Source organism: Onychomys torridus, chromosome 2 (genome assembly GCF_903995425.1).
Source record: "Onychomys torridus chromosome 2, mOncTor1.1, whole genome shotgun sequence".
NCBI lineage: Eukaryota > Metazoa > Chordata > Mammalia > Rodentia > Cricetidae > Onychomys > Onychomys torridus.
Window position 1 is genome coordinate 164650213 of NC_050444.1, and position 14992 is coordinate 164665204.

Sequence of the window (14992 nt, forward strand, 5' to 3'; positions counted from 1 at the left end):
AAATTGCCCCTTTATCATTAGCTAATGCCTGTGTTTAATCTGGGTACTTTTTGTTGTTGTTTTGCTTTGCTTTTTATTCTAGATGCTACCGTGCCCGGTACTGATGTGGCCACTCTGGCTTTCTTTCTATTACTGTCTACATGGCACATAATTTTCTATCATTTTACTTGTTTCTTTATTATTTTATTACAACTTTATAGGGGTATAATTCACATGCCATAAAATCCACCCATTTAAAGTGAACAATTCAACGGTTTTCAATATAGTCACAGAATTATGCTGTGATTGCCACAATCAATTTTATGGCATTTTCATGACCACAGAAGTAACCTGGGAGCCCACAGAATCTCCCCTTATCGGCCTCATCCACCCCTGTTGTAGCAAGCTATTTCCTTCAGGCTTGACATGGACATCGCCATCATAAAGCAAAGCCACTCTGGAGACCCACAGAAGACCACAGCCTGCAGCTGTAGAGCTGAAATACACAGAACAGCATGACAGAGGAGCCTTGGAAACAGTTTGGAGGCTGTTAACATCCTTGTGCAGTATGGAGAGGGAAGGTCAGTAGACTCCATCTGCCATTCCAGCCACTCTCCACCCACACCCTCTAGATGCACTTGGTCTTGGGGTCAGGGTGCCAGAGCCATAGGCAATGAAAAGGTGCATAGGAATGGGACTCAAGACAGACAGATTTCCTGTGTCATCACCCATGCTAGGGAGTAACTTCTAAAGAGGACATTCCACTGCCCATGAAGGAGACAAATTATTTATTTATTTGATATTTTTAATAATTTCAATTATGTACATGCACATGTGTCAGTCTGTGTCTGTGCATGTGAGCGCAGGTGCCTGGGGAGACCAGTAGAGGCATCAGATGCCCTGGGACTGGAATTATAGGCAGTTGTGAGCTGCCCAGTGTGGGTTCTGGAAACCTCTTTAGCAAGAGTAGCAAGTGATTGTGACTTCTGAACCATCTCTCCATGTGCTGGTTAGTTCTTGTCATTTTGAGACAGACTAGAGTCACCTGGGAAGAGGGAACTTCATCTGAGGAACTGGCCTCTAGGCATGTCTGTCTGGGCATGGTTTTTACTAATAATTCATGTGGGAGGATCCAGCCCCTGGGCTTGTGGTCCTGGGTGATATAAGAAAGCATGCTGAGAAAGCCATGAGAAGTGAGCCATGAGCAGCACCCCTCGATGGCCTCTGCTTACAGAAGACACTTGTCTATTGCCCCTGGCTCTTCCAGTCCTCCCACTCTAACACCATGAGCAATGTGTGTTTTTACACGAGCGTGTGCTTTAATTTCTTGGGCGTGTATGTGTAAGCAGAGTCCCTGGGTCATTCAGCATCTACTTGAACACTTTCCAAAGTCGCTACACCATTTCCCACCCCACAGTCCTGAGTGAGACCTCCAATGTCTTACCTACAGCTCTCTGACCTTGTCTCTAACCAGCCCTAGGGCAGTGAGTGTCACCTTGAGATTCTGATTTGCATTTTCCTGATGCCTATTGATGTCAAATGCCTTTTCATCAGCTTCTTATAGAACTTCACTGAGAAATGTCTTTTGTTCTTTTGTCCATTGGAGGATCAGGCTAAAAACTAGTCTTTTTCCTATTGTGTGACTTATTTTTATCTAGGTATAAGTTTGCCCATCAAAGGAAAACATATACTTTTCTATCTATAAGGAATGCCTTTATTAATCTTGCAATGGGAAGAGGTGGGCCATGATGCTAGGAAAAATGCTTAGGATATAGTGCATCTCTAATAGAAAAGGGTGTCATGTGTAAAGGAGTTCAAACAAGAGAAGATTGCAGGCATGGGTGATCAGATACACAGTGAATTGGAGACAGAGCCTGAGATATTTTACTTTGTGGTTGGGGGATTCAAGGGGGGTATTCTTGTGCAAGAAGAAGGAGTCTTGTTTCAGGTTTCTGAGGAGAAGAGAAAGTTAGTTAAGTCACAGCTGGGAGCTCCTGCCCACATCAGACACATGATGGTTGTTAATAAATGTCCAACATCACAACATCTTGAGTCACCAGGGAGACAAGCCCATGGGCATGTGAGGGATTTTCTAGATTTGGCTAACTGTAGTCATACTGTCTTTTGTGGGACCACCAGCCTGCAAATAATGACACAGAGACTTATGTTTAATTATAAAAGCTTGGCCTTTAGCTTAGGCTTGTTCCCAACAAGCTCTTATAAATCAAATTAACCCGTTTGTATTAATCTACATTCTGCCACATGGCTTTGCCTCTCTTCCATTCTGTGCATCTGACTTATTTCATATCTCCCTTTCCAAGCCTAGATTCATCTTCCATTCTTCTCTCTCCCTGGAAGTCCCACCTATTCTCTTCTGCCTAGCTATTGGCCATTTAGTTCTTTATTAAACCAATCAGAAGGCACCTTAGCAAAGACACATCTTTATAGTATTTAAAAGGATTATTCCACTGCAGTTAACTGAGGTGGAAAGACCCACCCTAACTGTGGGTAGCACCACCCCTTGTGCTAGGGTATGGACTGAAAGGAAGCTTGACACTGTTGTTATTTGCTCCCTGCTTTCTGTCTGCAGATGCAATATGACCAGCTTCCTAACTTGCTGTCATAGGACCAGCCACTTCACATTCTTGCTGGTATGCCTGACCCACCACAATTCACTGTCTCTCCTGAAGTAGAAACTTCCTTGTAGTCTAAAGTAAACTCTTCCTTCAATTGCTTCCAACACAGGCATTTTGTTGCAGTAACAAGACAATAACTAATACACAGAGAGATTACCCTGAGTTGAGCTCTGCATTTGAGGAGAGAATTTTGACTATCAAAAAAATTTTAAACTTGTAGGCAGAGTATTCCTGTCCTGACTACCTGCTCTCAAATAATTATTCAAAGGCTTAACATAAATTATAAATGCTTGGTCACTATCTCAGGCTTATTACTAACTGGCTCCTACATTTTAAGTTAACCCATATTCCTTACTTACATTCTGCCATGTGGCAGTACCTTTGTTAGCATGACACATTCTTCTCCTGCCCCCTCTGCATCTGGCTGGTGTCTCCTCTGACTCCACCCTTCCTCATTCCATCGTTCTCAGTCTGGCTCTCCCACCTAACTTTATCCTGTTCAGCTATTGGCCAGTCAGTTTGTTTATTAAACCAATTATCATGACATATAGTCACACGACATACAGAAGGATTATTCTACAACATGAACTTTCACATGTGCATGCTGTATTATGCATTCATACAATGTGTATGATTGATAAGTGTGTACATGTGCTCATGCATGTGTTACGGCACATATGTGGAGGTTGGAGAACAACCCAGGTATCAATCTTGGCTTTCTACCTTGTCTGAGCTAGACCTTCTTTTTGTTTTCCTCTGTATGCCAGGATAGCTGATCTAAGACCTTGCAAGGAATCCCTTGCTTCACATCTCATCTCACCACAGGAATGCTGGGATTGCAGAACCACACTATCACATTTTGCTTTTATATATGTTGTCGGATCCAAATCCAGGTTCTTACACTTGTATGGCAAAGTGCTTCATCCCCTGAAGCGTCTCTCCAGACCCTGGGCTTTCCATTCTCTTCCACTGGTCTGTTTGACCATCGTTATTTCCATACCAACCTTCCATTAGCTTAGCCTCATTATCATCTTTCTAATAAGAGGGTGAGAGTCCCCCAGCTCTGCTCTGCTGTTTCCAGGACATTCTGGTTACTCTTTGTCCCTTGAATTTCCATATGGGTCTGAGAACCAACTTGTCAGTCCTGGGGAGTCCTCTGGGATTCTGTAAGGATTGCAGTGACTCTAAGTTCAATTAGAAAGCATAATGATGGCTTCCATGCACTTCAAGGTGCATGTGTCAAGAGCCTGTCTTTCAGTGTGATATTGAGAGGGGGACCTTTAAGAGATGAGGCCCACAGGGGGATTGTTAGGTCTTGTTAGAGATACTGGGGAGTATTGAGGTCACTCTCCTGGGACCCTGAGTCAGCTCTCAGGAGAGCCAGCTGTTGTCAAAGCTGACCTTCTCTGAGTTACTCTCTGACTCCCTGCCTTGGCCTGTGACCTTTTTTCTCTCTTACACAGCCCTCACGCTGTAGTGCCATCATCCATGTGCTTGCAATTTCAGCCTGCAAAACCATGATCTATGCAAACTTCCTTTCAAGTGCCTAGCCCCAGGTATTTTATTACAGTAGCAGAAAAATGAACTAATACGGGAGTATTGCCATGGAGAAAATATTGTCTTTCAACCCACAAACATGCACGTCTTGCTATTCATTTAGAACCTTGATTTCCCTTGGGAATGTTAAAGCCCTAAGAGTACACGTTTTTCATTTCATTTCATAAATCTACTTCAAGGCATTTACTTCTGTTTGATGTTACTGTAAGTGAAATTGTTTTCTTAATTTAAGTTTTGATGTTTTAATTGCCACTATATAAAATGCAATTGATCTCTGTATATTGGTTTTCTATGTCCCAAAGCATCTCCAAACTGATTTATTAGTTCTAATAAATTTCCAGTGTGGGCCTTAGGGTCATCTATGTACAAGGATCAAATCTGCACATAGAGATACTTTATTCTTATTTCAGTCCGGCTGTCTTTCCTTCCTTCCTCTCTCCTCTTTTCCCCTTTCTCTTCCTTCCTCCCTCCCTCCCTCCCTGCCTCTCTCCCTCCTCTCTCTCTTCCTTCCTTCCTTCTTTCCTCTCTCTCTCCCTTTCTTCTCTCTATTTCTGTCTCTTTTAACCCAATTTTCATGAAATAAAATTGTCCCTATAATAGACATACCCAAACTGTGTACTCTTGCCTCATTCCTTGGAGTGTAGAGAAACAGATTCCTCATCCTCAACAAGTTCTGTCAATGTTTTACTTACATATTTTGTGACTCAGTTATTAGGTGCATATGTGTTTATAACTGTCACATCTTTTGGATGGGTTCACCCTCTTCTCAGTACCAAATGTCCCTCTTTATATCTGGCCACACTTCCTATCTGATGTCAGCAAAACCACTCAAGTGTCTGTCTGGCTCAGGCTTGCATGAATGTCCCTTTCTGCCCTTTTCTTGCATGCTGTTTTGATTGCAGTCTGTGTCTTAGTCAGAGAAGATCAGTTGTCATCAGCTGGACAGTCACTGTCTTGGATTCAGCTGGCCCATGTGTAACAACATTGGTGCAATTGGTGTCCTAAAAGGTCTGTCTGCCATTTACATTTCATTTCCTGCCTCTAACTGTGACCTGCCCTTCACTTATTTACCCCCTTTCATTTGAATTAAGCAAACTTTTTCTGGTGTAATATTTTATTTCCTTCACCCACATCCACTTCATTTTGTGATGTATATTTAGTATTTACTCAGGAATTTATCATCTGCATTTCAACTTATCAAATAATTTTTTCATGTTTGTTACTTCTCTGCAATTTCCACACAATGCATTTGACTGTATTCCCTCTCTCCCTTAACTCCTTCTAGATTCACCCTCTTTTTTACCCACCCATTCTGTGCCCTCCCATTTTAAACCCATTAAGTCCAATTTGTGCTGTTCATATAAACTTGGGTGTGTGGCCTTCCACTGGAGTGTGGTTGACTTACCAGAAGCCACCCCTGATACCAACTGCCAGGAGCTCAGCTAGGGGTGGGACTTTGTGCCCTCCTCCTCTCTGTGCCAGGGACTGGGTTCTAACTTGGGCTGGCATACAGGTCTAGTGCCTGCTGTCATGATCACTCTGAGTTCAAGTGTGCAGCTTCTTTGCTGGCTCCTGGAAACTGTTTCCTTATCACTGGCCACCACCTCTGACTCTTGCGCCCTTATAAATGGAGGAGGGGGCACTGTACACTTTAGTACAAATTTGTACTAACTAAATCCAATCTGGCATAGACTCTTTACTCTGTAGAGTTCCCTTTCTCTTTTTTTTCCTCTTCTTCTTAATATACACAAGATACAAACTCAGTAACATGTTGCTGTAATTATTTCTTTGTAACACTCAATGCCTGCTGTAGAAGCCATGATGATGGATGATGTTGATGAGTTTGCTATGTTCGCCTTTCTTATTTATCATCCTCTGTTCTATTCACTTCAGCTGTGGGTCAAATTCACCACTTTCTTCTTCCAGCACAGATTTATTCCCACCCACATTCTTTGTGAAGTTATTGTCAAATATACGCCTTCGTTTTATAAGTCTAAGGTACAATTATGTGTATATTGCTTCATACAATTGCTTTGAGAATCAGTTAAAAGAAGAAAAGAGGTGAAATATTCACTTACACGATTTTAGGATTACTTAATTACATTGCTGGTGCTGTGTGTTCTTGCTAACAGATTTGAATCACTGTATTTCAATTTAGAAAATTTCCATTGTATTTTTGATATGGTGGGTATGCTTACAACAAATCCTCAGGGTGTGTCATGTCTAAGGATAACTTACTTTCCCCTCTGTTTTAAAGGGTGTTTTTCTGGAGCTACAGCTCTTAGTGAAATAGTCAGCATTTTGAAGACCCAGTTCCTTATGGTCATGTGGCTTCGAAGAGGAAATTAGCTGTCAGTCTTGTTAAGGGTAAGTTGTGGAGGGTGGGCTGCTCTGGCAGTTTTGTGGGACCATTTGGGAAGGATTAGGAGGTGTGGCCTTGTTGGAGGAGATGTGTCACTGACAGCTGTTTCTACCTCCATGCTCTTAGTTCACCAGCATGGATTTAACCCTCTGAAACTGTAAGCTGAATACATTCTTTTATAAGTTGTCTTGTTCATGGTGTTTTATCACAACAATAAATATCTAACTATGACTGCTGCTTTTTTATGGTAAAATTATGGATTCCTAAAGAGCATCTACATCACCCCTTTCCCACCCCAACTCTTTCTGTGTGTCTCTGAGCCCCCTCCACAATTCATGACCACTTGTTGTTTAATAATTATTGTTACAAGTATGTGTATATATGCATACACAGCCTACTGAGTGTGTTTAGAATTGTTCATATACACATGTGTCTAAGGCTGGCCACTAGGGGCTGGATAACCTACCATGGAGCCCATCACAGGAGAATGCTGATTCTTCCTCTCATAGCCCTTGGCCGTCTGTAGCTCTGCATCTAGGGATGGGAGCACATGGAATTTCTCCTTGTCCATGTTGGCATGTGAGCTGGCCTTGTCAATACCAGCTTATCCAGGGTAGACATAGGGAAGTGATTTCTTGGTGTAGCTTCCTTCTCGTGTTGAGAGGTTACTATCTAGCAGCAAGTGTGTGGGCCCTGGCTCTGACAGTCTTTCCATACCCTCTTCCATAATGTTCTCTGAGACTAGGGGGTAAGAGATCACATCACAGTTCTGTTGGCTGGGGCTAGGTAGCTCTCCACATTTTGATCAGGTGTGGACCTCTGTATTAGTCCCCTGCTGCAAAAAGAAACTTCTCTGCAAATTGTGTGATCTTCTTGAACATTCCCCTGACTGCCATAGGGTCCTGGGTGTGTCCGGAGTCATGAAGAGTCAACCCCAGGCATTTGCAGCATCTCTTTACTTTTCTAGAGCCTGGGCACTGCAGCTTCCAATTTGCTGTTTTTTCCTGACATCTGCTACTAAACCTGTGCTGTGTTAGTTTTTCCCTATCTCATGTTCTCCCCTGGCTTATCGATTCTGCCTCATTTCTTTATTATTCTCCTTTTGCTCTTCTGTTTTTGGATTTGATTTAATTTCTCTTTTTTTATCTTTAGATGGAAATTTAGATCTTTGGCTTGTTAACTTCCCTTCTTCTCTGATGTCCACATTTAACAGTAGAAGCTCTCCTCAGTGCAGTATGCTTGGAGCCTTGATTTGTTGTACCATTCATTATCTGCTAACTAGCAAAGTTTTAGAGGAGTTAGAGGGAGTAGTAATAAAAGACTTGATTAACCCCAAATAACAGGAGAAAGGAGAAAATGGGAACATAAAACACTTGAGTGAAGTCAAAAATAAAGGTGAAGATGGCAGACATAAACCAGGTGTGCCTGTCAGCACACACTATGCAGATGGGTTCAGGGCTTCAGTATGTGAGGAGTAAGGTGGTCAGACTAGAACAGGACCATCGTACTAAAAACACCCAGGGAGGTTATGTCTCAGTGGCAGATCCTACACAGTGCATGAGGTAGTGGCATCACTAAAAAACAGAGACATCTTGTGGTATCAAATTTGTCAATCAGGAAGTTATTATGGTCCTAAATAAGTGTATTTCCTGAGGACACAGACCTGGAGGGACAGTACTTAAAGGAAGGAGAACTTTCCTGACCATAGTGTGGGGGGAGACTGACACTCCCCAATAAATAGCATAAGTAATAAAAAGAATATTTTTTGAAAATCAAGGAGACACATCTGGGCAGAGCAGCTAAATAGACTCAGCTACCCCCAGACAGCTTAACCAACATTGATGGATGAGGACCAAAAGGAACAGCAGTGGACAGGACCACAAGTAACATCAATGGACAGGACCACAAGGAACAGCAGTGAACAGGACCACAAGGAACAGCAGTGGACAGGACCACAAGGAACAGCAGTGGACAGGACCACAAGGAACAGCAGAGGACAGGACTACAAGGAACAGCAGTGGACAGGACCACAAGGAACAGCAATGGACAGGACCACAGGAACAGCAGAGGACAGGACCACAAGTAACATCAATGGACAGGACCACAAGGAACAGCAGAGGACAGGACCACAAGGAACAGCAGTGGACAGGACCACAGGAACAGCAGAGGACAGGACCACAAGTAACATCAATGGACAGGACCACAAGGAACAGCAGAGGACAGGACCACAAGGAACAGCAGTGGACAGGACCACAAGGAACATCAATGGACAGGACCACAAGGAACATCAATGGACAGGACCACAAGGAACATCAATGGACAGGACCACAAGGAACATCAATGGACAGGACCACAAGGAACATCAATGGACAGGACCACAAGTAACAGCAATGGACAGGACCATAAGGAACAGCAGAGGACAGGACCACAGGAACAGCAGAGGACAGGACCACAAGGAACATCAATGGACAGGACCACAAGGAACAGCAGTGGACAGGACCAAAAGGAACAGCAATGGACAGGACCACAAGGAACAGCAGAGGACAGGACTACAAGGAACAGCAGAGGACAGGACCACAAGGAACACTGATGGACAGGACCACAAGGAACAGTGATGGACAGGACCACAAGGAATAGCGATGGACAGGACCACAAGGAACACTGATGGACAGGACCACAGGAACAGCAGAGGACAGGACCACAAGGAACATCAATGGACAGGACCACAAGGAACAGCAGTGGACAGGACCACAGGAACAGCAGTAGACAGAACCACAAGGAACATCAATGGACAGGACCACAAGGAACATCAATGGACAGGACCACAAGGAACAGCAATGGACAGGACCACAAGGAACAGCAGTGGACAGGACCACAGGAACAGCAGAGGACAGGACCACAAGGAACATCAATGGACAGGACCACAAGGAACAGCAGAGGACAGGACCACAAGGAACAGCAGAGGACAGGACCACAAGGAACAGCAGTGGACAGGACCACAAGGAACAGCAGTGGACAGGACCACAAGGAACAGCAGAGGACAGGACCACAAGGAACAGCAGAGGACAGGACCACAAGGAACAGCAGTGGACAGGACCACAAGGAATAGCAGTGGGCAGGGCCACAAGGAACATCAATGGACAGGACCACAAGGAACAGCAATGGACAGGACCACAAGGAACAGCAGTGGACAGGACCACAGGAACAGCAGTAGACAGAACCACAAGGAACATCAATGGACAGGACCACAAGGAACATCAATGGACAGGACCACAAGGAACAGCAATGGACAGGACCACAAGGAACAGCAGTGGACAGGACCACAGGAACAGCAGAGGACAGGACCACAAGGAACATCAATGGACAGGACCACAAGGAACAGCAGAGGACAGGACCACAAGGAACAGCAGAGGACAGGACCACAAGGAACAGCAGTGGACAGGACCACAAGGAACAGCAGTGGACAGGACCACAAGGAACAGCAGAGGACAGGACCACAAGGAACAGCAGAGGACAGGACCACAAGGAACAGCAGTGGACAGGACCACAAGGAATAGCAGTGGGCAGGACCACAAGGAACATCAATGGACAGGACCACAAGGAACAGCAATGGACAGGACCACAAGGAACAGCAGTGGACAGGACCACAAGGAACATCAATGGACAGGACCACAGGAAGAGCAGAGGACAGGACCACAAGGAACATCAATGGACAGGACCACAAGGAATAGCAATGGACAGGACCACAAGGAATAGCAGAGGACAGGACCACAAGGAACAGCAGTGGACAGGACCACAAGTAACATCAATGGACAGGACCACAAGGAACAGCAGTGGACAGGACCACAAGGAACATCAATGGACAGGACCACAAGTAACAGCAATGGACAGGACCATAAGGAACAGCAGAGGACAGGACCACAGGAACAGCAGAGGACAGGACCACAAGGAACAGCAGTGGACAGGACCACAAGGAACAGCAATGGACAGGACCACAAGGAACAGCAGTGGACAGGACCACAAGGAATAGCAGAGGACAGGACCACAAGGAACAGCAGTGGACAGGACCACAAGGAACATCAATGGACAGGACCACAAGGAACAGCAGTGGACAGGACCACAAGGAACAGCAGTGGACAGGACCACAAGGAACAGCAGTGGACAGGACCACAAGGAACATCAATGGACAGGACCACAAGGAACAGCAGTGGACAGGACCACAAGGAACATCAATGGACAGGACCACAAGTAACAGCAATGGACAGGACCATAAGGAACAGCAGAGGACAGGACCACAGGAACAGCAGAGGACAGGACCACAAGGAACATCAATGGACAGGACCACAAGGAACAGCAGTGGACAGGACCAAAAGGAACAGCAATGGACAGGACCACAAGGAACAGCAGTGAACAGGACCACAAGGAACAGCAGAAGACAGGACTACAAGGAACAGCAGAGGACAGGACCACAAGGAACAGTGATGGACAGGACCACAAGGAACAGTGATGTACCGGACCACAGGGAATAGCGATGGACAGGACCACAAGGAACAGTGATGGACAGGACCACAGGAACAGCAGAGGACAGGACCACAAGGAACATCAATGGACAGGACCACAAGTAACAGCAATGGAGAGGACCACAAGGAACAGCAGTGGACAGGACCACAGGAACAGCAGTAGACAGAACCACAAGGAACATCAATGGACAGGACCACAAGGAACATCAATGGACAGGACCACAAGGAACTGCAATGGACAGGACCACAAGGAACAGCAGTGGACAGGACCACAGGAACAGCAGAGGACAGGACCACAAGGAACAGCAGTGGACAGGACCACAGGAACAGCAGAGGACAGGACCACAAGGAACAGCAGTGGACAGGACCACAGGAACAGCAGAGGACAGGACCACAAGGAACAGCAATGGACAGGACCACAAGGAATAGCAGTGAACAGGACCACAAGGAACAGCAGTGGACAGGACCACAAGGAACAGCAGAGGACAGGACCACAAGGAACAGCAGAGGACAGGACCACAAGGAACAGCAGTGGACAGGACCACAAGGAACAGCACAGGACAGGACCACAAGGAACAGCAGAGGACAGGACCACAAGGAATAGCAGAGAACAGGACCACAAGGAACAGTGATGGACAGGACCACAAGGAACAGCAGAGGACAGGACCACAAGGAACAGCAGAGGACAGGACCACAAGGAATAGCAGTGAACAGGACCACAAGGAACAGCAGTGGACAGGACCACAAGGAACAGCAGAGGACAGGACCACAAGGAACAGCAGTGGACAGGACCACAAGGAACAGCAGTGGACAGGACCACAAGGAACAGCAGTGAACAGGACCACAAGGAACAGCAGTGGACAGGACCACAAGGAACAGCAGAGGACAGGACCACAAGGAACAGCAGTGGACAGGACCACAAGGAATAGCAGTGGCCAGGACTACAAGGAACAGCAGAGGACAGGACCACAAGGAACAGCAGTGGACAGGACCACAAGGAATAGCAGTGGCCAGGACCACAAGGAACAGCAGTGGACAGGACCACAAGGAACAGCAGAGGACAGGACCACAAGGAACAGCAGTGGACAGGACCACAGGAAAAGCAGAGGACAGGACCACAAGGAACATCAATGGACAGGACCACAAGGAACAGCAGTGGACAGGACCACAAGGAACATCAATGGACAGGACCACAAGGAACAGCAGTGGACAGGACCACAGGAACAGCAGAGGACAGGACCACAAGGAATAGCAGTTGACAGGACCACAGGAACAGCAGAGGACAGGACCCAAGGAACAGCAGTGGACAGGACTACAAGGAACAGCAGAGGACAGGACCACAAGGAACAGCAGTGGACAGGACCACAAGCAACAGCAGAGGACAGGACTACAAGGAACAGCAGTGGACAGGACCGCAAGGAACAGCAATGGACAGGACCACAAGGAACAGCAGTGGACAGGACCACAAGGAACAGCAGTGGACAGGACCACAAGGAACAGCAGTGGACAGGACCACAAGGAACAGCAGTGGACAGGACCACAAGGAACAGCAGTGGACAGGACCACAAGGAACAGCAGAGGACAGGACCACAAGGAACAGCAGTGGACAGGACCACAAGGAACAGCAGTGGACAGGACCACAAGGAACAGCAGAGGACAGGACCACAAGGAACAGCAGTGGACAGGACCACAAGGAACAGCAGAGGACAGGACCACAAGGAACATCAATGGACAGGACCACAAGGAACAGCAATGGACAGGACCACAAGGAACAGCAGAGGACAGGACCACAAGGAACAGCAGTGGACAGGGACCACTTACCAAGCTTTCCCATAAACAGGCCTCATGATCCCTGTAACAGTCAATATTGATTGTCAACTTGATGGGAATTAGGATCACCATGGAAACAGCTTTTGGGCCTTCCTGTGAGGGCCTTTTTAGCTTAGGTTAAACTGAGGTGTGGAGGCCATATTAAATATGGGTGGCCCGATCCCATGGCCTGCTTTCCTGGACTGAATGAAGACTAGAAGGTGATCTGAGCACCAGAGTTCATCTCATTCTGCTCCCTGACTGCAGGGCATACATGACTACCACCCGAAGCTCCAGAAGCCTGGTCTCCCCACCATGATGGACTGTACCCTCCAGCTGTGAGCTGAATAAGTCCTTCCTTCCTTCAGCTGCCTTTATCATGTGTTTCCTCATAACAAACAAGAAAAGTAGCTAAGCCTTTATAGGATTAAAGTTATCCTGATTGTGGTGGAATCAAACGAGGGATAAGTAGAGAAAAACTCTCTGCTACCTGGAAATTCAATATCTGGCCTCCAATGAAATTGTCCCACTCAAAACACCGCTTGGAACTGGGTGACAGAGCAGGCCCCAGTGGTCTTCATCCATCAGCCTGGACCAGATGACATCCAACACTCAACCTCTGCCACATGTCAACTTTTCAGAAATAATCTTTACAGGATCTGTGACTGTGAGCCTTCCTCCAGGACAGCCTGCCCTTCACCAGGGTTAGCATAGCAAGCCTTTGCCAGCAGCCTGCCTCTTCCTGGTCTCCTTACACCCGGGAAACGTTCTTTCTTCCTCAGGCAAGAACCACATGCCTGACTTCAGAAAAGGTGTATGTGCTCGCGTGCTCACTCACCCTCTCTCATCCTTTGGAAGCATCACCTCAGAGCTGCTCAGAGACCCTTGACTTCCAAAGGACTGCTTCTCAGGAGTCCAAACTTAATTTCAATTACTCTATCCACCGTCCCACTCGACATGCCCTCTGGCGGCACACTTACATGAAAGCCTGTTTAATTGCCAGTAAATAGTGGAATAATCTTTTGAAACAATGTAGCAAACATAATTAATTGAAATAATCTCCATGTGTTTCATGTGGTAATAACCACTTGTGGGAGATTAACACCCCAGAAAGAGACACGGAGAGGAGTGGCTACGGGGGCGGCTTCCCACAAATCCTGTCTTATTTTCTTGACAGTCATTGTGTTTATTTATATTTTGCTTCTTTGTATCACTTTTTTCAGCTGAATGAAATAATGATTTATTACTTTATAGGCTGTCACTGAGTCTGAATCATTGGCAGTTAACTTATTAACTTGACGCTTTGCATTGAATCAGGAAACCAGGACGTGAAAGCGTAGGGAGAAATATGCCCATGAGATAATGATTCCCATGGGAACCGGGGGGAAATGCAGATGTGCTTGGTCACAAAATTCTCAAAGACTTGTTCGTGTACCCTGTTCAGCCACTTACTGAATTCATGATTAGATATGGAATTGGTGGTTTTTATCGGTCTCTGCCCCTAATCAGCAGTACCTATGGCATACGGTAAAAAAAAAAAAAAAAAAAAAAAAAAAAAAAAAAAAAATAACCTGTACTCAAAAGTGCTTGCTTCATGCCTGATGTTCTCTTTCTCTTGTATATCTTGACAGATCCAAGGCCATTGAGTTCACCTCAGTTGGCAGGTGAAGGAAGGCCAGGCTCAGAGGAGGACTGGCTGTGCATCTGGAGGGTATGCACCCTCAGCCCCACAGAACTGGCATAGTGTCCATTGGACTTGGGTTTAGGTCAAGCAGAAAGGTGGCACCATTTTAAGTGTGTCAGGTTCCTATATAGTCAGGTTTGTGATAATCAGGTACAGTCAAGTGACAAGGCAGGGCCATATGGGGCAGGACCAGGCTTGTTAGTCTGCAGGAGAGGTGTGCAGAAAGCATGGCCAGAAACCTAGGGTGGCGTCTGTGGGAATGTGTGAAGGAGATAGGCAGAAGGTTTGAGCAAGCTTGGCTCACACAGCTTGAGTTGCACAGCTTGGATCATCTGGAAGGCTTTGGGCTGAAGGGTGGACCTTTCATTGTGATGTAGGGCAGGAGAAGTATTGGGTTAGTATGTGAAGGTTCTGTGAGGGAAGGATTACAGGCTTAGAACTGGGG